This window comes from Hypanus sabinus, chromosome 18 (assembly GCF_030144855.1).
Source record: "Hypanus sabinus isolate sHypSab1 chromosome 18, sHypSab1.hap1, whole genome shotgun sequence".
In the NCBI taxonomy this organism is placed as follows: Eukaryota; Metazoa; Chordata; class Chondrichthyes; order Myliobatiformes; family Dasyatidae; genus Hypanus; species Hypanus sabinus.
In genome coordinates this window covers 17,184,565-17,207,465 of record NC_082723.1, presented here as the reverse complement: position 1 = coordinate 17,207,465, position 22,901 = coordinate 17,184,565, and the positions used below count along the sequence as shown (strand labels likewise).

Below are 22,901 nucleotides of genomic sequence, written 5' to 3'. Positions count from 1 at the left end.
ATCTCTATTGGGTGGAAGAGAGACACTGATGATACTCTCAGCAGTTCTCGCAATCCTTTGTGGGATCTTGAGGTCAGATGCCTTGCAATTCCCATATCAGACTTTGTATCAAAATGATACAAGGTTGAAACATCATAAATTAAAGCAAAGGTACTGTCATATCTGTGAGAAATTATGGGGTTCACCTGAACTGGTTAAATGCAGTTTTAAGCCCTAAGTTTCTTTCTAGTGGGCAGGTGAGGTACTGGGCATCATTAGAAAAATATAAGAAGGAGGTCGGTGTGGGATTGGAAATGGAAAATGGAAAAGACAATTAAGACAACAGAAGAATAAATATGATGTCACTGAAAGCACTTACAGACTGAATGGAAGCATTCTCCTTTCAGAAATCTGAAGTGATATTCCCTCCACTTTTCCACCTTCATCAACAATTCCCTTTCTCACAGCATTTTCACAAACAACTGTGGGAGATGCGACACCTGCCCCTTTATCAGTCTGGAGGCAGAGCTTAGGATGATGGCACATAGCAGCGACTCCTCTGCTTGCGTCTTCAGAAAGAGCTCTATTTCTATCTTTAATATCCTTCTTTTCCCTTTTCAGGGTTTTTTTTTAAGACCCTGACCTGGAGTTACATGCTGACTTTGGTTCTTTGTGGGAATGGGACCTGCTCTTGGGGCCTCACGATCGGCTGCTTTCCAATATGCCAAGGACGTGGCCTGGAAGACTAGTGCACCTTCAGAATGTCCGATTTTTGTGGCCTTGGAGGTGTGCAGACTCAACGTCGGTGCCTCTGCCTGGTGCTTAGTGGGAGATGGAAGATTGTAAGCTGTGAGCTGGGTGCTGGCAGTGTGCCCAGAAACCCGAGTTCTTTGGACACAGAGCTTGGAAAAAAGTGGCACAACAGGCTTCTAACGCCATAAGTCTGCGAATTGTTTTGTTATGTCTCCCCTCTTGCTGTGAAACAGGGACACCTCTTTTTCCCCTATTAGAGAGAGAGCCTGTGGTATGTTGAATTACCAGGTGAATGAGTAGTCTTTGGAGTACTGCAAGTCTGTGTCTTTATTGATGCTTTGCTGCATGCTCAAGTGCTCGGTGGGGGGTGCCAATGCATTTTTGCTGGTGGGGGGGGGGTTGTTGCTTTGCTGCTGCTTATGCATGGGGGTGGAAGTTGGGGGGCTTTGGGGTTCTAGCATTTAACTGTCATTCATTCTTTGAGGCACTGCTCTGTTTTCGTGAATGTTTGCGAAGAAAGAGCATTTCAGGATGTATAATGTATACATTTCTCTGACATTAAATGTACCTTTGAAACTTTATCCTTCCCAACAATCCAAATGGTAAAGAACCAAATCTTTTGCACTCACTCAATTTAGTGTGTTGCATTTGATGCATACAATTTGATCTATTTTGTATCTGAGAAAATAACCTGTTTGCTTGCCTGCCACTCTGCAGAACATCTCTTTAGGTCCATTCAAGTGACCCTGAGTTCCCGGTCACAAGTCACACAAATTTTCCATCACACTCCCACTCAGACCTCTATCTTTAGCCTCCCATATTCTTCCAGTGATGACCAGCATAAGATTAAGGAACAGGAACTTAATTCTGACTCAGCATATGAAACCCTCAGAACATAATACTGAATTTCATCATTTCCCCTAGAACTTTTTTATGCACCCACCCCAATCCGTAATTTAATTTAGACTATGATTTCCTGTAATGCAAAGCCACATCTTCTGCACGTGTCAAAAATTCCATGACAGTGAATTTAATTCTCAAAATGTTAGGTAGTGATTTGTGAATTCTGTAAAAGAGAACTTCCATTAAACCAATGGCCATAACATGGCCAGGGTGGGGGCTACTTAATGATTCAATGTGCTTCTGTGTCATGTTTGTAAGGTTTTTTTTAAAGTAAATGTTAGAGAAACTCAGCGGATCACTTCTTTACTCGAACTATACACCCTTCTCCTCTGCACCTGCTTCAGGGTACAGATCTGAAATGTCAACTGTTGATTTTGAAAAAACATAGAAACTAATTGAAATGAAAACAAGGAGCCAAGAATGCGAGTCTAAATTCAGTTTTACTTTACATATCATGTAGAGTCATGATGATGTATGCCATTTACAGTCAGCCCTCCTTATGAGCGGGTTCTGCAAGCATGGATTCAACCAACTGTGGATTGGGAAAACCCCAGAAGTTGAGCATTGTTTGCCTTGTGTCGCGTTCATTCACTACTTGTGTTGTGAGCAAGAGGAAGGAGTTTAAGGCTAGTAAGTGATGGCTGGCTAGCTATGTAAAGCGCTACAGACTCAAGAACTTAAAGATCACGGGAGAATCGGGATCGGCTGATGCCGAGGAACGTTCCCAGAAGAGCTACGATGGTCGCATCTATACTGGACATGTACAGACATTTTATCTTGTCATTATTCCCTAAGCAATACAGTATAACAACCATTTGCATACCCTTTACATTATATTAGATATTACAAGTAATCTAGAGATGATTTAAAGTATGTGCATAGATTATATGCAAATACTATACCATTATATGTACGGGACTTGAGCATCTGCGTTTCTTGGTATCCGCGGGGAGTCCCAGAACCAATTCCCCGCGGATAAGGAGGGCCAACTATACATACTTTTACAGATAACTTGCAATCCATTAAGTAAGCAACAAAGAATGCTTAATCAAATATATTTACAATATTACTCAAATATTACTAAAATTTTAAAAAACACATCAGTTAATTTACTGCCTCCACAAATACTGCTTGACCCACTGAATTCCTCCAGCATTTTGTTTTTCCTTCAGATTCCAGTTTCTACAGTCACTTGTGTCTTCATTACATCTTAACAAATTTGGTCTGTATTTTTATCATAGACATCATTTCTCTTCTCTCTATTCTCAAATTTACTAAGAATCGCTACTTATAATATACCTCAGGACGACTACCATGTTTTACTGGCCTCAGATTTTTCACCTAATGGTTCAGTCTTTACAGTTATCAGCCTATCTTTTCACTTAGCTGCTTGAGCAGATGAGGATACCAGTCCACAGGGCTCTCCTCTCGCCTACTTTCTCTGCCTGTTTGATAGAAGCCCTTGTCCAAAGACAAACAGGGGCAGGAGTAGACCATTTGCTCTTTCATATAAACTTGGCTGATCATCTCAGTATCATATTCCTCCTCCTCCCATACATCTTAATGCCTTTTTTCTCCTTAAATATATTCAGCTGCCTGGCCTCCAAGCCTCTACCGTACAGAATTTCACAGGTTCACCATCCCGAGAGTGAAGAAATTTCCTCTTTGTTCAGTTCTAAAAGTTCTCCCCTATACCCAGAAACTACAGCCCCTCATTGTAGTTACCAAACCATTTAACACAAAACCAGGCCCTTCGGCCTACCCTCTCAATGCTATCATCAAGTACCAATCTATGCTCACCTCACTTACCTAGGCTAGCCCACCTTATTGTTTCTCATTGGAATCACTCATGAGAACCTTTATTACCCCCCAACCCTTTAAGGCAAATATATTCTATCTCGGGTAAGGCAACCCAAACACAAATCTATAACTCCATGAATGATAGTTGTAATGGACATTCTTGCTCCTGAAATTAATACTGTTTCCAACAAAGGCCAGCATACTCACTATTTTCCTTTGCAAATGCTTACTACACCAGCAAAGAGTCATAAAGCAATGCAGCAAGGATTCAGTCTAATGAGTTCATGCCAACCAGAGCACACACCCAGTTAGTCCCAATTTCCTGTGTTTGGCCCATATGCCCCATCCCTGCAGGTATATATCCAACAGCTTCTTAAATGATACTAATGTACCTACTTCAATGTTTGTTCCATACAATCACCGCCCTCTGCATGAAAAAAAGTCCATTTAAATCTTTTCTCTCTCAACCTAAATCTCTGCCTCCTAGTTTGAAAAGATTGTTACCATCCTACCTTATAATTGTAACCATTTCTATAAGGTCACCTCTTGGTGTCCATTTCAAGCAATAAGTATCTAGCCTGGCCAACCACTCCCAGTAACTCCAGACTTGGCAACATTCTTGTAAAATTTTTTCTTTATAGGTTAACCACGCCTTTTGCTTTAATCTTGTGCCTTGCACTTGGTAGGGAAGTTTTGGGAAATAATGCGAGCTGTTTGACAAAGAGTGTTTTGCCCCTTTCTTGTGCTTGCTGTCACTGGGTTTAGTTACTGGTGACTGGATTGTTGTGATAATACTGAATGTCAATGGGAAAACGTTGGACTCACTGTTGAAGATGGCCATTGCCTGGCGCTTGTGTTGAGTGGGAGTGACTATCACCCACCACTTGTTGGGGCCTTGCTATGCATGAACCGTAGAACATTACAGCACAGAAACAGGCCTTTGGGCCCTTCTTGGCTGTGCCAAACCATTTTTCTGCCTAGTCCCACTGACCTGCACCTGGACCATATCCCTCCATACATCTCAATTGATTTACTACATCAATTGTGAACTGCAAGTGGAACCAGCACACTGCAGTCATGTGGAGACAACCTCATTCTTAATAAACAGGCATTGCTACATTTCTTTTTCACAGATGCATTCACCTGTCCTTAGTTCAGGTGTTCAGACATTCACTTTTAAGATTACTCGTTACTACATGTATGGATTCTCTTTTACTAATATTAATAGTGATACTAATCTTGCTATTACACAGCTGCTTGGTGGCCTTCAACAATACAGTCTTACATTCCATAAAATCCAAGCATGCATCAAGTCGCATAATATCTGCCCATTGAAAATAAAGGTTAAAATACCAAGATTTATATAATTATATTTACGCATACAGGAATTACCTCACAAGTTTAACAACAAAAAATGCCACTTTCATTCGTCTACATTTACATTATAAATTAATATTTGTGACTTGTCCAAGTTTTAAAAATGCAAAATCAAATCTTCATTTCAGGAGAAAGATTTTTAGTGTCACATTCCCATTGCATCCTACTGTAACAACCCCTATGGGAATTCTAGCCTGTTTATTTAAGGAAATGAAAAACACTAACAGCTGCATAGCTATCCCACACACAAAAATAATCACACAAGAGTAACTGTAAAGAAAGTAACTGGAATATAATTTCAAAATCTTAATCCTTCAAGATTAGTTGCATGTTCAAATCTCAAAAATGTCTATATTTTCTTAATTTAAAAAAAAAGGTATGCTCCAATCCAAGGTCCTCCATTGGTCATAGTTGACCATGGATGTTGTGTTCTCACTGGCACAACACCGTCAGTTGATACGCAAGCCAGGCAGTATGATATGGAGAGCAAGCTGTTGCCCGTGCAGCAGGCTACCCCTCTCCAAGCAGCTGATGAATCCAAAGGAACAGTATAGACTGATACTATTTGGCACCAGCAGCATCACAGGAGTTGACAGTCACATTGAACTCAACGTAAGACTGCCTTAGGGACTTCTACTCTGGATTTTTCCCTTGGTATTTACCCCTGAAGCCCTCCCCATAAGCAGGTATAGCTGCAAGGCAGTAGAGGTTTGAGATCAGAGTTTACCTTCTCCAATCCATTACTCTAACCATTCTTTTCTGTTCTTGCACTACCACACTCACAAATTATCCCACAGGAAACTATGCAACCTTTGACAGTGAACTTTGGATGAGATCTCCACAAAATATTAACTGAAAAAACCAAACAAGATAAGTAAACCATTGAGCACATTGACATGAAACGATGCAGTAGAAAGGCAGCATCCATCATTAAAGATCATCACCACCCAGGTCATGCTCTTTTCGTGCTGCTGCTATCAAGTAGAAGATACAAATGCCTCAGGACTCGCACCACCAGGTTCAAGAACAGTTACACCAGCAGTCATTGAAGGACTCCTGTTACTTAATGTTCTTTATTTATAACTGCATTTGCATAAGTTGTTGCCCACTTAATTGCTTAGTTATTGTTCTATAGATTTGCTAAGTATGCCCGCAGGGGGGAAAAAAAGATCTCAGGGTTTATGTGGTGATGTGCATGTACTCTGATAATAAATTTTACTTTGACTTTGAGACCTTCAATTAAAACGTTACCGCTAAGAGGAGCAGAATTCCTAAGACCAAACATTTTTTTTACCCCACATATTTTTTCCCTCCAACTTTGTTTTTTTTTAAAGTATATATTTGAATATCTAGAACAGGGGTTCCCCAAGGACCTCTCGGTTAATGGTAGGGGCCCATGACATAAAAAAGGTAGGAAAGGTGGTGCTCTATACAAAAGAATCATTTTAAGGCCATTAGCAACGTGCCTGTTTTTCAGAAGTGACAGTATAGCATAGACAACTAAAAAAATTCAATTCAAGTTTCATTGTCATATGACTAGCTACTCATAAAGAACTCTTCTAATAGTTCATTGCCAGACAGAATAAATTCAGTTGAAGCCAGAGACACAAGATTTCTATACATTTCAGAGATACAGCATATGGTACATACAACTGCAGCACATAACCAGTGCACCATCAACACTGAGGTACTGAATATACAACAGACACAAAATACACACGCTGAATTTTACCCAAAGGTGTATATTCAATTCCATCCAATTAGAAGTGTGTTGCTCTTCCTAAGAATGAGCTAATATAAGTTGAAATTGGGCAGTTACAATCCATTTCAGAGGTTTACTCTGATGTTGAAGAGCATTGCCAAATAAGTAAATGGATAAGGTGGCAGATCAGTCCTATATAGGAATAACTTCTCTTCCTAAGCAACAAGATCTCCAAAAAGCTTAAGCCCTACACTTACCAAAGAGGAAAAAATTTTGAGAGGTGAGCAGACAAAAAAAAAGATAGAAAATTGTATACAGGCCTTCACAGAAATAGAACAAAGGACACTAAAACTGACAGTTAATGATAAAGACAGCAAGAAAAACGTAAAATTGCAAGGGATTTCCAAACCAACAAGCAAGTGTATAATTAGGAAACAGTGTGGTCAAGTGCACTGTGGGTGTCTTGTAAAGTGAAAATAGTTGCTTTGTCAATAAAGTGAAAACATGTTGAATGATTATTTCCATTAGTTCTGAATAAGAACCAGGACATTCAGCTGAAGTAGAGGAGTTATAAATAATGAAGAAACTAATGATAATTGAGAGTGTAAAAGTTCTATTGTTAGATATTTTAAAACATAGAACACAGAGCAGTAAAGCACAGTTCAGGACTTTCAGCCCATGATGTTGTACCCACTTTTTAACCTAATTCCAGATCAATCTAAATACTCTCTAAAATCTCCCTGATGCATTTGCCTCTACCACTACCTCTGGCAGCACATTCTATGCACATACTTCATCTTCCTTCATTCCAAAGGAAGGAATCTTTCCTCATAAGACATGCTCTCTCATCCTGTTAAGTCTCCTCTGTTCCCTCTCTTTCACATCCTTCATATAACGAGGCTACCAGGCTGAACACCATACTCCAAAGGTAGCCTAACCAGAGCTCTATAGGGCAGCAACTCTACCTCACTCAATCCCCCAAATAATGAAGGCCAATACACCATATGCTTTTTTTAACTACCTTAATCAACTTGCTTCTCATGAAAGAGTGCAGAGAAGATTTACAAGCATGCTGTGGGACTGGAGGACCTGAGTTATAAGGAAAGATCAAATAGCTTAAGACTATTCCTTGAAACAGAGAAGACTGAGGGGAGGTTTTATAGAGGCATACAAGATTATGAGGGATATTAATTGGGTAAATGCAAGCAGGCTTTTTACACTGAGTTGGGTGGGGACTACAGCCAGAGGTCATGGGTTAAGGGGGAAAGGTGTAAAGTTTAAGGGGAACATGAGGGGAGGGGAATCATCACTCAGAGTGTCATGAGATTGTGGAACAAGCTGTCAGTACCAAGTGGTGCACGTGAGCTCAATTTCAATGTTTAAAAGAAGTTTGGATAGGTGCATGGATGAGAGAGGTATAGATAGCTCTGGTCCATGTGCAGGTCAATGGGAGTAGGCAGTTTCAATAGGTTAGCATGCACCAGATGGGCCAAAGGGCCTGTTTCTGCACTATACTTTTCTATGACTCTATAACTGGTCAGAATGAATCAAAAGCTATTACCTATTAAGATCAATAATAACTTTTTAACATGCATTTCATAAATTTCATGGAACAATTTTGGGCTGTAATTCTTATACAAATAACATCAATATAAATAATACCCAATAAATAATTTATGAGAAAAGCAATATAAAATTAACTTAACCACCAAGGTAAGTTATTCTTACAAATAACTTGCCTTATTATTGGAGTACAGTCTCCATTGTTTCTAAAGAACTGGAAAATAGAAGTAGGGTAATGGGACAAATTAGATAATTCTTTCAAAGACTTAGCACAGATAAAATGGGCCAACGGTTTCTTCTGCATGAACAGAGACCAACATTAAATGGTTCCAGCAATGAGAAACCATGCACAAGCTTAGAAGTTGCATGTACTTCTCACAAAATGAAAAAAACTACAGAATACAATCATAATTTCCAGCAGAGATTTCAAAATTATAACACACACAAAAAAATTGAAGTCAGTAACGCAGTGTTAATTCCATTTTTAGACATGGCTAATTTCTGCTATTACATTACAAACGAATGATGCATCTGGTTGACTTCAGTCTCAGGAAACTTTTATCCAAATATAAATTATCATCTTCAAATATGGTAGAAGACTCATGGTGTGCATTCTGGATTCCAGCCAAGCAGAAGAACCCTGTTTACAGCACTTAGTTCCTGGCAAGCTTATAAATTGTCCTGTTTTGGAAACAACTGTTTTATATATGTATACACACAGGCATGCACAATGTCCAGAAAGTTCAATATTTACATGCCTCTGACACCAGATATGGGAAAAGAAATTGTTCTCTTAACATGTTAACTATACTCAGGCTGGCTGAGAAATGATAGTATCCACAGATTTCCCGATCAATTTGCAAAACAATACTGATATTTTGTTAGCTTTACAATCCCGTGGAATCAAATTAAATTAATGTTAGCCTGCCTCTTCAATACACTCACTCTGCAATACTCAGGATTTAGATTTGGTGTCCACATCTCAGTTCTATTGTAGATATCGTCAAAATTGCTGTACAACTGCACAAAGCACAAAGCACTGCAGCAGAGGTACAAATCACGTAAATATACCCATCTGCATCAAAAACACAGCAGTTAAACAAAAAATTCAGATAATGACTATTGAAAGCACAGTTACAGCCTGATAGGCGTTTCCACCTATAATTTTTCCATCACAACAGAAAATGTTACAAAAACTCAATCAGACTACACTCCTTTGGTGTTCAAGATTTGAACAATCTTCCAGTGTGACCGTGTGTGCGTGAAGTTAGACACAATTGGATGCACGACAGCTGTGACAGGGTTTGCATGCTACAACATCCTCTGAGACAAAACCTAAAGCGTAAATTGCAGTGACGGCTTCACTCCCCAATGAGCTTGATACCTTTTATACAAGTTTTGAGAGGGAGAATAACATTACAATTGAGTCTCCTATACAACCCTGCTCAGGCCTGCGCCCTGGAAAACTTCCAAGGTGCAAATCCATGGTCTCACAAGACTAACGGATACCTATATAACTCTCTACAATCATGACTGCATGGTGAAGCACAGTTGAAACACCAACTACAAATTTGACGATGACACCCCTACACTACCGCTGTTGGTAAAATCTCAGATGGCAATGAGCAGGTGTACAGGAGTGAGACAGATTGGTTGCTTGAGTGGTGCCAGAACAACAACTTCATACTCAGAGTCAGAATCAGAATCAGGTTCATTATCACTGACGTATGTCATGAAATTTGTTGTTTTGTTTTGTAGCAGCAGTGCAGTGCAAGACACAAACAATTATTGTCAGTTACAATGAATGGTGCAGTAGAGGATAGTGAAGTCATGTTCATGGACTGTTTAGAAATCTGATGGCAAAAGGGAATAAATTGTTGAGTGTGAATTCTCAGGCTCCTGTACTTCCTCCCTGAGGGTAGTAATGAGAAAAGGTATATCCCAGATGGTGAGGGTCCTTAGTCATGGATGCTGACCTTTTGAAGATGTCCTCGAGGGTGGAGAGGCTTTTGGCCATGAGTTGGCTGAGTCTATAACTCTCTGCAATCTCTACGCATTGGAGCCTCCAGACTGGGCTGCGATGCAACTAGTCAGAAAGCCGGAGCCACTGGCATGCCTTCTTTGTGGTTACGTAAACTCAGTGTCAGCAAGACTGAGAAATTTGTTGTGAAGTTCAAGAAGTCAGCAGAAGAGACACCTGTGGTGAAAAGAGTAAGTGACCTTGGGGCATCTATGCAGGGCCGAACACATTGATGCAATCATGAAGAAAGGCATGCTACTTCTTCATTAGGAGGTTTGGTATTCCACCAAACACTGTGTTAATTTCTACAAATGGGCAGTGGAGAGCATTTGGCTTGTTGCATCACATAATTAAGGAACCTCAACTTCTGGAACACTTCTTCTTCTTCAACAATTTAGGACAGCTTCTTCCCCTCCACCAGTTATCTGAATGGTCCACAAACCCATGAACACTATTTCATCATTCCTTCCTTTGCATTATTTATAATTTATAGTAATTTTTACATACACCAGAATTAGCATTTCAAGTTGAAGATCTTCATCTGACCCGGGGGAAAAAGACCTGTTTAAAAAATTTTCAGACATATTTAAACCCAACTGTCATTTTTGAATCTTGCTAAAAGAAATGTTTTCATATGTATTCAGTCCAAAATAAGAACAGAAAATGTTAAATAGTACTCAGCAGATCCTGCAGCCTCTGCAGAGAGGGAGAAATAGAGTTAAGGTTGGTTACCTTCCATTACTGTCCTTACTTACTAACTCTATTTCTCTCCCCACCAATGCTGCTTGAGGATTTTCAGCATTTTCTATTATTATTTTCACTCTCCCACTCTTTTATTTTCATTTCTTACGTTTGTGGTACATTCATGTCAGCATGAGTACATACTGCTGATAGAGTGACTGTCTCACACCATCAGAAATCTGAGTTCGACCTTGACCTCAGGTGCTGTCAGCTCAAAGTTTGCACATTCTCACGGTGATTTTGTGGATTTCCTCTTAGTGCTCAGGTTTCCTCCCACGTCCCAAAAGTGTGGGTTGATAGGCTAATTAGTCAGTGTAAATTTCTCATAGTATGTAGGTGGCTGGTGGAATCTGGAGGGAGTTGACAAGAACATGGGGAGAATTTTTAAAAATTGGGTTAATGTAGGATTATAAATTCATAATTGGTAGGTAGCATTGACTCAAGTGGGCCAAAAGGCCTTTATCCTGCTGTGTGTTTCCATGTCTCAAACAGTGCACAGCAAGCCAAATTTCTATTACTGCTTTCATATCAAATGGTAACACAATCAAAAACTAATATATTCCAGATTCTTTACTCATTAAACAATACTGTATTATTTTCATCTCATTAAAATAAAGAAACCAATTCAAAAATTGCATTACAATTTTTTTTCTGCTGACATTTGCAAATATTTGGCTTAACATTCATGTTAACTTCTCCATTTGAAATGTATTGTTCTCTCATCTATTTTAGATCCCCAGCTTCACAGGGAAGTCTTTGAATTACAAAAAAAACTGCAAATAATAAAAATACTGAATAAAAAAACAAAATGGAAGTACTCTGCAGACCAGGCAGCATCTGTAGAGAGTGAAGCAGAGTTAACATTCCTGGGTTACTGATCTAATGAAAAGTATTTCCAGCAGTTGTTTTTATCTCACAGAAATGTCTGATGATCTTCACAACTCAACTGTAACAGAGTAGCTCTAAGCAAGAAAGCTCACAATCTCATTTTCATTACCCTTCCCCACAAAACTCAGTTAACAACTGCTCAATGGTGGAATCAACCTCCAGAACTATGCTCCAACTTCATGAAATGTGTTGAAGCAACATCACACCATGCAACAATGTTGTCATTAATTAAATAACTATCTCCCAAATATTGCATGACACATTCCAATCTTCCTCTGGTTAGCTTGTGAACTAAGTGCGAACCAAATGAGAGCTCCTCATAACCTACTACTTTCCACACTTTTTAAATTATTCATTCATAAGATCTATGTATAGCTGGCTGTGTCACCATTTACTAAGCATTCTTAAATATCCCTAAATTGGATGGCTTGCTAAGGCCACGTTATGCCCATTTAAGGGGCATCATGTGGCTTTGGAACACACCAGGATTGTGAGACTTCTTCCCCCAAATAATATTTTGCTACTCTGCAGAGATGGCAGTATAGTGCTATGGCAATGAGAGGAACTGGGGTCAATATCAACTTCAGATCCCATGAAATCTCAAAGATCTAAGTCAAGGAATTTTTATGTTAAGTGCTGTCTACTGTCCTTCCACTGCTGCTTAATTAGTGTTCCTCCATGTTAAATACTTAAAAGCATTGACAGAAGCAAGGACAAAAAATACACTCTAGGTGGAAGACCTGAGAAATCTATCACCAAATGTGGCTTGGCATTGCCGGTACTGATCTAGCCAAACTCTAGAGGACAGGGTCTGCAGCAAGTAGTGAGTAAACCAGTGCACAGGATAATCTTACTCAACTACAGCTTCACTAACCTACTTGTGACAGATGTATGTATATTTCCAAAGTATTGCCCCTTGCTACACAGCACTCTGGATTCAGACTGAAGGAGATCTGGATAAGTTGCATCGGTGGCTAATAGTCTGAATGTGTTTAACAGTAAAAATCCAGCATGACAGTTATGGCAGCACTTAATAGAGTAGAATGCAGGAATACAAACACAAAAGACATATGAACATGAGGAAAATGGAAGGATATGGACAATAATGTAGGCAGAATGGATTTGTTTAGCTGGCCATTGGATCACTAATTTAACTAGTTCAGTAGAACATTGTGGGGTGAAGGGCTTGCTCCTGTGTTGTTCTGTTCTGTGTTTTATTAAGCACAGAAACAGAATTTTGTACACATATCTCATCCTGGCTTACAAGTTAAAAAAAAATAAACACTGTTCAAAAATTAACTTAATCAAAATGTAATTGCATTTGAGCAAACATTTTCATAGGAATCTTTAAAACAAAAATTTATAACTTCAGGCATCCAAATCAATGTGTCAGTTCTCTAATTATTTATCTTTTCTGAACAGCTGTAGTCTGATATTTATTTTCTCTGAGCAGAATAGATGGGTTAATTTGGGGTAGTCAGCATGGCTTTGTGCATTGAAGATCACGTCTTATGAACTTAATTATCTTTTTGGTGTGGTATTCAAGAAAGTTGATGAGAGCAAGGTGATAGATGTGACTTACATGGACTTTACTAAGCTCTTTGATAAGATTCCACATGATGGTCTGCTCTGTAAGGTTAAATTACATGGGATTTAGGTAGAGCTGGCTAACTATTGCACCATGGTTTGATGATAGAAAGCAAAGTAGAAAGGTGCGAGATGGTTTCAAAAACTGGAGGCCCATGACTAGTAGTATACCTCAGGGATTGGAGTTGGGCCCATAACAATTGGAATAAAAATGTACAAAGCATGGTTAGTAAGTTTGTAGATAACTGTAAAATAGTCAGTACAGGGGACAACAAAGAAGGCCATCAAAAATTACAGCAGGATCTTGATCAGCTGAGCAAGCAGACTGAACAATGTCAAAAGAAGTTTAATTCAGATATCTGAGGCATCGTGCAAAGTCAAATCCAGGTAGGTCTTTCACAGTGAACAGCAGGACCCTGGCAAGTATAGCTGAACTAAAACTGGAGTCAGCAGGACCCTGGCAAGTATAGTGGAACTGAAACTGGGGCCAAAGGCAGCCAGGGTGATGAAGGCAGCTTTTGGCATGTGGGCTTTTAAGTCAGGGAATGAAGGCTAAGAAGTCAAAGGTCATAATGCAGTTGTACAAGACAGTAGTGAGGCCACACTTGAAATATCGTGTTCAATTTTGGTCACCCTGCTATAGGAAAGATGTTATTAAACTGATATGAACAGACAAAATTTCCAGGATGCTGCTAGAACTCTAGGGAGTTATAATGACTCTATTATTTAAAACATACGAGACTGATCTTACAGAGGTGTAAAAAACCTTGAGGGGAATATATAGAGTGAATGCACTCAGTCTTTTCCCTCAGAATTGGGGTATCAAGAACCAGAAGGCATGGGTTTAATGTGAGAAGGGAAGAATTTAAAAGGATCTTAAGGGGTAAGTTTTCTTTTACATAAAGAGTGGAATCTCTGTGGAATCAGCGACTAGAGGAAGTCGTTGAGGCAGGTACAATAATAACTTTTAAATGCCAGTTAGACAGGTACATGAATTGGAAAAGTTTAAAAGGTTATGAGCTAAATACTGTCAAATGGGACTAGCTTGGATGGGCATCTTGGTTGGCATGAACCAGTTGTGCTGAAGAGTTGGTTTCCATACTGTATAACCATGACTCCCAATGTGCTAAGGCCATTATATTATGGCTAAATCAACTGGCCTGATGTCATGTATCAATTATCAATTAAATTATAATTCTGCAACAAAATGATTTGATTGACCACATATTAAGGGGTCAACATTGAAAGAAAAATTATCTTCAGTTCATAAAAATTTCAGATTTAGTATGTACACATATTTTAAATTCAAGACGATGAATATTTTAATTGGTTAAAATATGAGGGGTGATTGAAAAGTTTGTGGCCTAAGGAATCAGGAGTTAATTTTAGAAAACCTAGAACCTTTATTTTTCAACATAGTCCCCTCCTACATTTACACACTTAGTCCAGCGGTCGAGGAGCATATGAATCCCTTCTTTGTAGAAGTTGGCATCTTGGACCTCCAGAAGTGGTCCACAGCAGGGTGACTGATAAGTTCGTGGCCTAAGGTGGAAGGAGATGAGTTATTAACTTCAAACTTTCTGCATAATCACTCAGAGTTGAACTGCACATGCATGTAACGAGAGCAGTATAACTCATCTCCTTCTACATTAGGCCACAAACTTATCAATCACCCCTGCTGTGGACCACTTCTACAAAGAAGGGATCTGTATGCTCCATGACCACTGGACTAAGTGTGTAAATGTAGGAGGGACTACGTTGAAAAATAAATGTGCGAGGTTTTCTAAAATTGACTCCTTCTACCTTAGGCCACAAGCTTATCAATCACCTCTTGTATATCTGTTGTATAGTTCTGCATTTCATTTACTCAATCTGACATAAACATTACAAAGGCAAACATGCTGTTTTTCAAGCAGCAGGTTACCTAAATCAGCCTTATATATTTTAAAGTATGTTTTAACTCCCGAACAAAATTGTTTTTTACTTTTAACATTTAATTGCATAACTATTAAATGCCATATAAACTACCTTTCCAGACAACAGTCTAAATGATAGGAAGGCCTTCAGCATGGGAGATAAGGTTATGATTCTCTCCATGACTGAATTTCTGGTTATACTCACTGTCAAGGCTTCCAAATAAAATATATTAGTTGCACGTGCTTAATCCAGTGCATTTTATCACCTTATTAATATACTTACTTAATCACCAGACTGTGTTTCCCCAAAGTCAAAGGGAGAACTATTTCAATACAACTCTCAAGGCCTGGCTATCTCATTTTTCTCTCCTTCCTCCGTACTCAATGTAGACCGAGCTCAAGTACATTATCCTAATTGTATGACAATTCTCATAAGGAAGAAAGCAAACTCTTTTAATTACTCTATTTAAATGCAGATAAATACAGACAAGTTTGACAAGTACAATTCATAGACACTACTCAGGGGTGTGTAATGGTGGGTAGCCAGGCTTAATACAGGAAATGCAAGAAAAGAAAGGGGGGAAATGGGGTTGAAACACTCTGGTTTCTTTGGCTGCGCAGTTCTAGGGAAGACAATCTCCGGCCCTGCCAAACTAGTAATATTGAGGTGCTCTTCCACCCCAAACCCCAGTTTGTGTGTATGCTGTGTAATTTGCTACTATGTTACAAATTGGTGCCACAAAATAATAGACAGTACACTGCATATGATTAAAGGAATTATATTTATGAACCTTAACTAAAGGGTTAGTGAATATCAAAAAGGAAAGGGCCCATTCTAATTAAATAGTCAATTGTGCACAAGTTAGAGCTCATCTTGAGTTCGTCTGTCACAGCTAGGTTCCCATCAACGTGAATGCCCACACCACCTTCCAAAAGCCACTCACAATCCCTCTCGAGCAAACAGGTCTCCCACTGGATTGTATGCTATGACCGGTTCTCCCCAGCATCTTCTCTCTTCATCTCCCACTGAACACAAAAGAAGACCCAAACCCAACCTTATTGTCCCTCACCAAGAAAACCTCTCGCTAATTAAATGGCACACATTCCATATCATCCCTTACTTCAATAGTACACCAAACCAGCTGCTCTTACAGAATTGCCAAAATGAAATACATACAGCATAACAGTAAAAATATGAACCAGGGTATTACAGGGTCAAGAGAACATAAACATCTATTAAGATTAACACAAAAATTAACCTTAAAACTTGTACATAAACAAATATTAAATGGGTAGTCCTGAGGAAGAGTGCATTAAAAGGGATACCTTCAGATAGTAGTGAAGAAAATGGCTGAGATACCAACTAAGTACTTGGCATCTGCCTTCTCAAGAGGATGCTGCTAACAGAGCAGTGAATAATGGAAATAATAACAATGATATTTGATGGGATAAAAATAATAACTTAAGAAGTCCAGATGACATGCATTCAACATTACTTGAGTAGATATTGAAACTGAGGAGGCTTCGACAACAATCTTTTACTTTAAATAAAAATTATACTGCAGGACTGGAAGATTCCAAACTGTGAATGATAACTTTACCGTGCTAGCAACCAGAGTTCAATTACCAATGGTGTCTGTAAGGAGTTTATATGTTTTCATTGTGACTGGGTGGGTTTTCTCCCACATTCCAAAGACATACAACTTACTAGAGTAGGTTGTGGACATGCTATTTGGTGCTGGAAGTATGGCGACACTTAACAGGCTGCCCCTAGCACATCCTCTGACTATGTTGGTCATTGATGCAAAGGAAGCATTTCACTGTAGGTTTCAATGTTTCGATGTACAGGCATGAAATGATGCTAATAATCCATACTAACCCACACGTATTACTGACCACAATCATTCACAGTGTCCTCAAGATGCTTGTGTAGTAGATGATATATAGTGATTCACTGACAATCTGCAGGACCATTCCAGGGTGTACAAGACAATGGAAGTACAGAGCAACAATGGAACCACAGAGAAGAGGTACTCACATAATATAATCAAGAGATCCATGTCTAAGTCAGTCACCAAATTTCCAAGGTAACTATTAGTTGTAACAATGACCATATAATCACTGTAAGCCCGCAACTACAGCTGTGACTATACAATTAACTTTGGAGTTATCTGATATGTCTACGTTCATCTCCAGAGCAGCCTACTTTGGCTACATTCCATCATGGTCTTGCTAACTTTACTCAGTTTTTGGGTTCTTGTTACCCAAGGGTTTCCCACCCAATTATTGTGACCACACCACCATTAACATTTTTTTTCTAACACAACTAACATCAGCATTGCAGTTACACCAGATGAAACAGTCTTACATTTTTTGAATCTCATTCTTACTTTGAAGAATATTCAACATATTCCCTCAAATGCAAACATCAGCATGCTAAATAACTTTTCTCGTCAGTTAATCCACAGACACAGACTAAATCATCCAACAGTGCATAATCTACAAAGATTATTGCACTTATACTTTCAAAAATCAAAATATAATAGGTTAAGGCATATATGATGCAAGGCGAGCTGGCTAATTGGATCCAAAACTGGCTTGGTGATCAGAAGTGGAGGGTGGTAGTGGAGGAATGACTTTCAGATTAGAAAACTGTCACCAGTGGTGTACCACACAGATTGGTGCTGGGACTTCTGCTTTTTGTGGTATACATTGATGGTTTGGATATGAAAGGAGAAAGTATTAATAACAAGTTTGTGGATGAAACAAAAGTTGTAGTACTGTTTAATGTTGCAGCAGGATAAGGATGAGATGCAAAGTTGGGCAAAGCATTGGCAGATGGAATTTAAACCCAACAATTGCAACCTGAAGCAATTTGGAAGGTCAAAAGGAGTAAGGCATGTAGAGTAAATGGCTGGATGCCAACAATTTTTCAATAGAGAAACCTTAAAACTGCACAAGATCCTAAGCTCTAAAGAAACAAAAACAATTATGCTAATATTGCATGATACAATACCTTGATCCCAGCTAGACAATATTAATTTCACTTAATTTTTAGTTCTATATTCCCTCACCAGGGGCAGCATTCTCTCAATATTTATCCAGCTTCAAAGAAATCACCTCACATTCCTCTTAATCCAAAAGTGCATAGGCTCCCAGCTAATGTAGAGACTTCCTGTCTTGGGGTTGCCAAAGTTGAAGAAGCACAAAGTTAGCTGATTCAGTTCTTCAAAAAATAAGACAATATTCAAATAAGTTGACTTCGTGCAAGAATGGAGCTGAGTGTAGCAATGATCATCTGTTACAGTTGAAAGGAAGGGAAATGGATGTACAGTACATCAAAGTTCACTTTTCTCATGGGGTAAATGACCAGTAAAATAACATTCTGCAACTATTACTGAGTTTCAGGCACATTTCTGAGCAATCACAAAAAAAAGGAAGCTAATGGTGTTTAGAAAATAAACCAATATGGGCTGAAAATAAACCAATCAGGACTGATGAAAGGTCTTGGTCTGAAATGTTAACTGCTCATTTTCCTCCATCGATGCTGCCTGACTTACTGAGTTCCTGCAGCATTTTTGTGTCTGTAGAGCTTCAACATGCTTGCATGATCATTTTTGAGTAGCTGAAAAGAACTTAGCAGTGGATCTTTTCTTTTAACTTCTCTCATTATGTGTTGCAGCTAGTGGAATGTGAAACTGACTACATGTGGATGCCCAACAAAAAAGGCAATTCCCACTCCTTTCAGTTTGCAAAATGAATAAAACTGAGAATTCAACTCATCTAATACCATCAATTAATTAGTCAAATTAAGAATATGTGAATTTCAAACATTCATTGATTTCAGTAGCTATTTAAAATTACTAGCTTGGCTGAATTATTAAGAATCCGAATAAACAATAATACTGTCATTTCCTTTACAGATGATTCAGAACTAATTTATGACACATGACCAACACCAAATTACTTCACTTCTGTGTTTCCTGCAGTCCAAGTTTACACTTCTTCTTTTAATTATGATGGTATTTGTTTTTGTTCCAGAAACCAGAATTAGAATTTAATCCAATTTTCAGAAAATTCATCAATTGCCAACAAATTATTTACAATAAACAATGGCTTAAAAAATTCTTCACACATTATTTTTGCCTTTGCATGTAAATTATTATTTAACCCCTTTACTGCTGAATTGCAAGCACCTGAGTCATGGTGAAGAAAATGCACACAGTGGCTCCAGGGCATTTTCACAAAATGAGCTTCTTCAATTGATTTTGAATTCAATTTCAAAAGCCTCAGTTAAAAAGGGGAACAAAAGGTTTTTTTTAATATTTCACAATTTATGCACTCAGTTGTAGCTACTTTCACTTTACTGGAGATATATTACAGACCTCTTAACAATAGGAGATGGAGGAGAAACTACAGAGCACTAAGACTGTTGTAATAGGCCATTTGAAATTCTCCAAAATTAACTGCAATTACTTCAGTGTGAAATGCATAGAAACTATGGGAGTTTTCAAAGAGTTCTCAGGAGAACTTTATGCACCATTCAGTGTAGTCCTGCTATAGAAGGGTAGGTATTGAATCTAAGGTAAGCATTCATAATGACTCTTAAGTTTCAAAGTAGTGATGTAGAGAACTAAGGATGGTTCAAAAATAAAGGTCCTGGTTTGGGCTACAGCAAACTTAAATAAGACAAGGTCTGGCAGAAGTAGACTAGGAGTAGCTACTTGTAGTGAGGTCTACATCTGACAAATGGGAGTCGTTTGAAAGTGAAATAGAGTTCAAGGCTAAGCTGTTCCCACAAGGATGAAACAAGAGGACAGAAACTCCATGGAACCCTGGATGTCAAACTCATTGTAAGTATGAAGCATGAGGCTGGTAATGGAACTGAAAATTAGAAAGGACCTACAAGTGAACAGAAATTGTAAAGAAGGACCACGCAATATTAATGACAGACAAATGAAAGAAGACCTAAAAAAATTATAAGCACATGAAAGGAGAGAGTGTAAACAGAAAGAACAGGATTCAGGATTCAAATGAACAACCTTTGTGTAGAGCCAGCGGATACACGCGAGGTCTTAAATGGTTATTTCTTTTTGTAATTTATTTTTTTATTGAAGTTCATCATCAAACAAACATTTCCATAAGATGTATTTCAGACATTGTACATATATATCATATAATCATATATGTCACAAATCTCCACAAAGTATTTATCTGAGATATACACTTATAGAAAATATGAGTGGAAAGAAAAAACAAGCAAAAGGAAATGTGATGGAGGGCAGATTTGATAGTGAACAAAGGGAAACCCCTTTCTTTAAAAAAGGAAGACTTCTCCTTTGTCCTAGAATGAAAGGCCTCATCCTGAGAGCAGATGCAGTGGAGGTGGAGGAATTGAGAGAAAGGGATAGCATTTTTGCAGGAGATAGGGTGGGAGGAGGAATAGTCTAGGTAGCTGTGAGAGTCTGTAAGTTTGTAGTAGACATCGGTGGATAGGCTGTCTCCAGAGACAGAAACAGAAAGATCTAGAAAGAGGAGGGAGGTGTCAGAAATAGACCAGGTGAATTTGAGGGTGGGATGAAAGTTGGAGGCGAAGTTAATGAAGTCAATGAGCTCAGCATGTGTAAATCTCCCTGTTTGCTGGAGAAATTGTGGAACGTATAATCCTCCTTAACTTCCGCCACCTCCTACGGGATCCCACCACCAGACACATCTTCCCCTCCCCCCACTCTCGGCTTTCCGCAGGGATCGCTCCCTATGTACAAGTAGGGAGTGATCTTTTTTTACAACAGATTCATTGATTTGTCAGAATAAAATCAGGCCCATGAGGTATTATGTAGTTAAACCATTTTTTCTAGTATGAATCAAATTGTTCCAGCTTATGATTAACAGATGTCATTATCTTCTCCATTTTGTAAATGTCCATTGTAATTTCCATCCATGTATTTAAAGTTGGACTATAACCATTTCCTAGTAAGAGTCTTTTTACCAGCCACCAACAGTATATTCATTAAATATTTATCTCTTTTCAACCATTCTTGAGGTATATATCCAAAATATATGGTATTACCCTCTAAGGGTATTTCACATTTAAAGATGTCTTGTAGGTCATTGTGTATCCCCCTCCAATAGTTTTTGATAACAGGGTAGTCCCAAAAAGTATGATAATGATTTGCATTTTGATTTCCACAATTTCTCCAGCAAACAGGGAGATTTACACATGCTGAGCTCGTTGACTTCATTAACTTCGCCTCCAACTTTCACCCTGCCCTCAAGTTCACCTGGTCTATTTCCGACACCTCCCTCCCCTTTCTAGATCTTTCTGTTTCTATCTCTGGAGACAGCCTATCCACCAATGTCTACTACAAACCTACAGACTCTCACAGCTACCTAGACTATTCCTCCTCCCACCCTATCTCCTGCAAAAATGCTATCCCTTTCTCTCAATTCCTCCGCCGCATCTGCTCTCAGGATGAGGCCTTTCATTCTAGGACAAAGGAGATGTCTTCCTTTTTTAAAGAAAGGGGCTTCCCTTCGTCCATTATCAAATCTGCCCTCCATCGCATCTCCCGTACTTTACACACCTCTGTCTTCACCCCATCCCCCTGCCAGCCCACCAGGGATAGAGTCCCCCTGGTCCTCACCTATCACCCTGCCAGCCTACAGGTCCAACATATAATCCTCCATAACTTCCACCACCTCCTATGGGATCCCACCACCAGACACATCTTCCCCTCCCCCCACTCTCGGCTTTCCGCAGGGAATGCTCCCTATGCGACTCCCTTGTCCATTCATCCCCCCATCCCTCCCCACCGACCTCCCTCCAGGCACTTATCCCTGCAAACGGAAGAAGTGCTACACCTGCCCCCACACTTCTTCCCTCACCACCATCCTAGGCCACAGACAGTTCTTTCAGGTGAGGCCCCACTTCACTTGCGAGTCAACTGGGATGATATACTGTATCCGGTGCTCCCGATGTGGCCATTTATACATTGGGAGACTGGGAGACCGTTTCACCGAACACTGGCGCTCAGTCCTCCAGCAGTGGCGGGATCTGCCTGTGGCCACACACTTCAATTCCACAGACCACTCCCACTCTGACATGTCTGTCCATGGCCTCCTCTACCGTCAAGATGAGGCCACACGCAGGTCGATGGAGCAATATCTTATCTCCCGCCTAGCAAGCCTCCTACCTGCCTGCATGAACATTCAACACCTGCCCCCCCCCCCTTACCCCATCCCTATCTATAATTTTAGTCTGGTTCTCTTTCTCACTCTTTTTCCCCCCCACTATAATCTTCCCCAACCCTACCTTTCTTTCTCTTTTATTTCCCATAATTCTCCACCTTCCCTCTATCACTTCCCCCTACTTCTTATCCCCCCTCGACCATCCCATGTTACTTCACTCCTGATGAAGGGTTTCGGCCTGAAACGTCGTCACTACCTCCTCCCACAGATGCTGTCTGGCCTGCTGGGTTCTGCCAGCATTTTGTGTTTTTATTAGAGGTTACTATCATAATGGGATTTCTGAGAGGGTGTAATAAATTATCTTATTAAGTTTTTCCATCCAAACTCCCTCCATTTCTGTGAACTGGTACACTTCCATTGATACCTCCATATTGTTGTCCATTCTTCCTCAGATATAATTATCCCTCCTTCCTTCTCCCATTTT

General features: G+C 39.4%; 1 protein-coding gene across 2 annotated transcripts in view; it reads right to left on the bottom strand.

Annotated features, from left to right (window-relative positions):
* The window catches only part of LOC132407361 (formin-binding protein 1), a 200,087-nt gene that overhangs the window by 150,212 nt on the left and 26,974 nt on the right, over positions 1 to 22,901 (bottom strand). The window contains exon 1 of one of the 2 annotated variants that reach the window (XM_059993733.1): positions 5,540 to 5,587. The exons of the other annotated variant lie outside the window; for it this stretch is intronic. The gene's annotated coding sequence lies outside the window, so the exon portion shown is untranslated. Of the gene's footprint in view, positions 1 to 5,539; positions 5,588 to 22,901 lie in introns of those variants that run through there. 2 annotated transcript variants of the gene reach the window in all.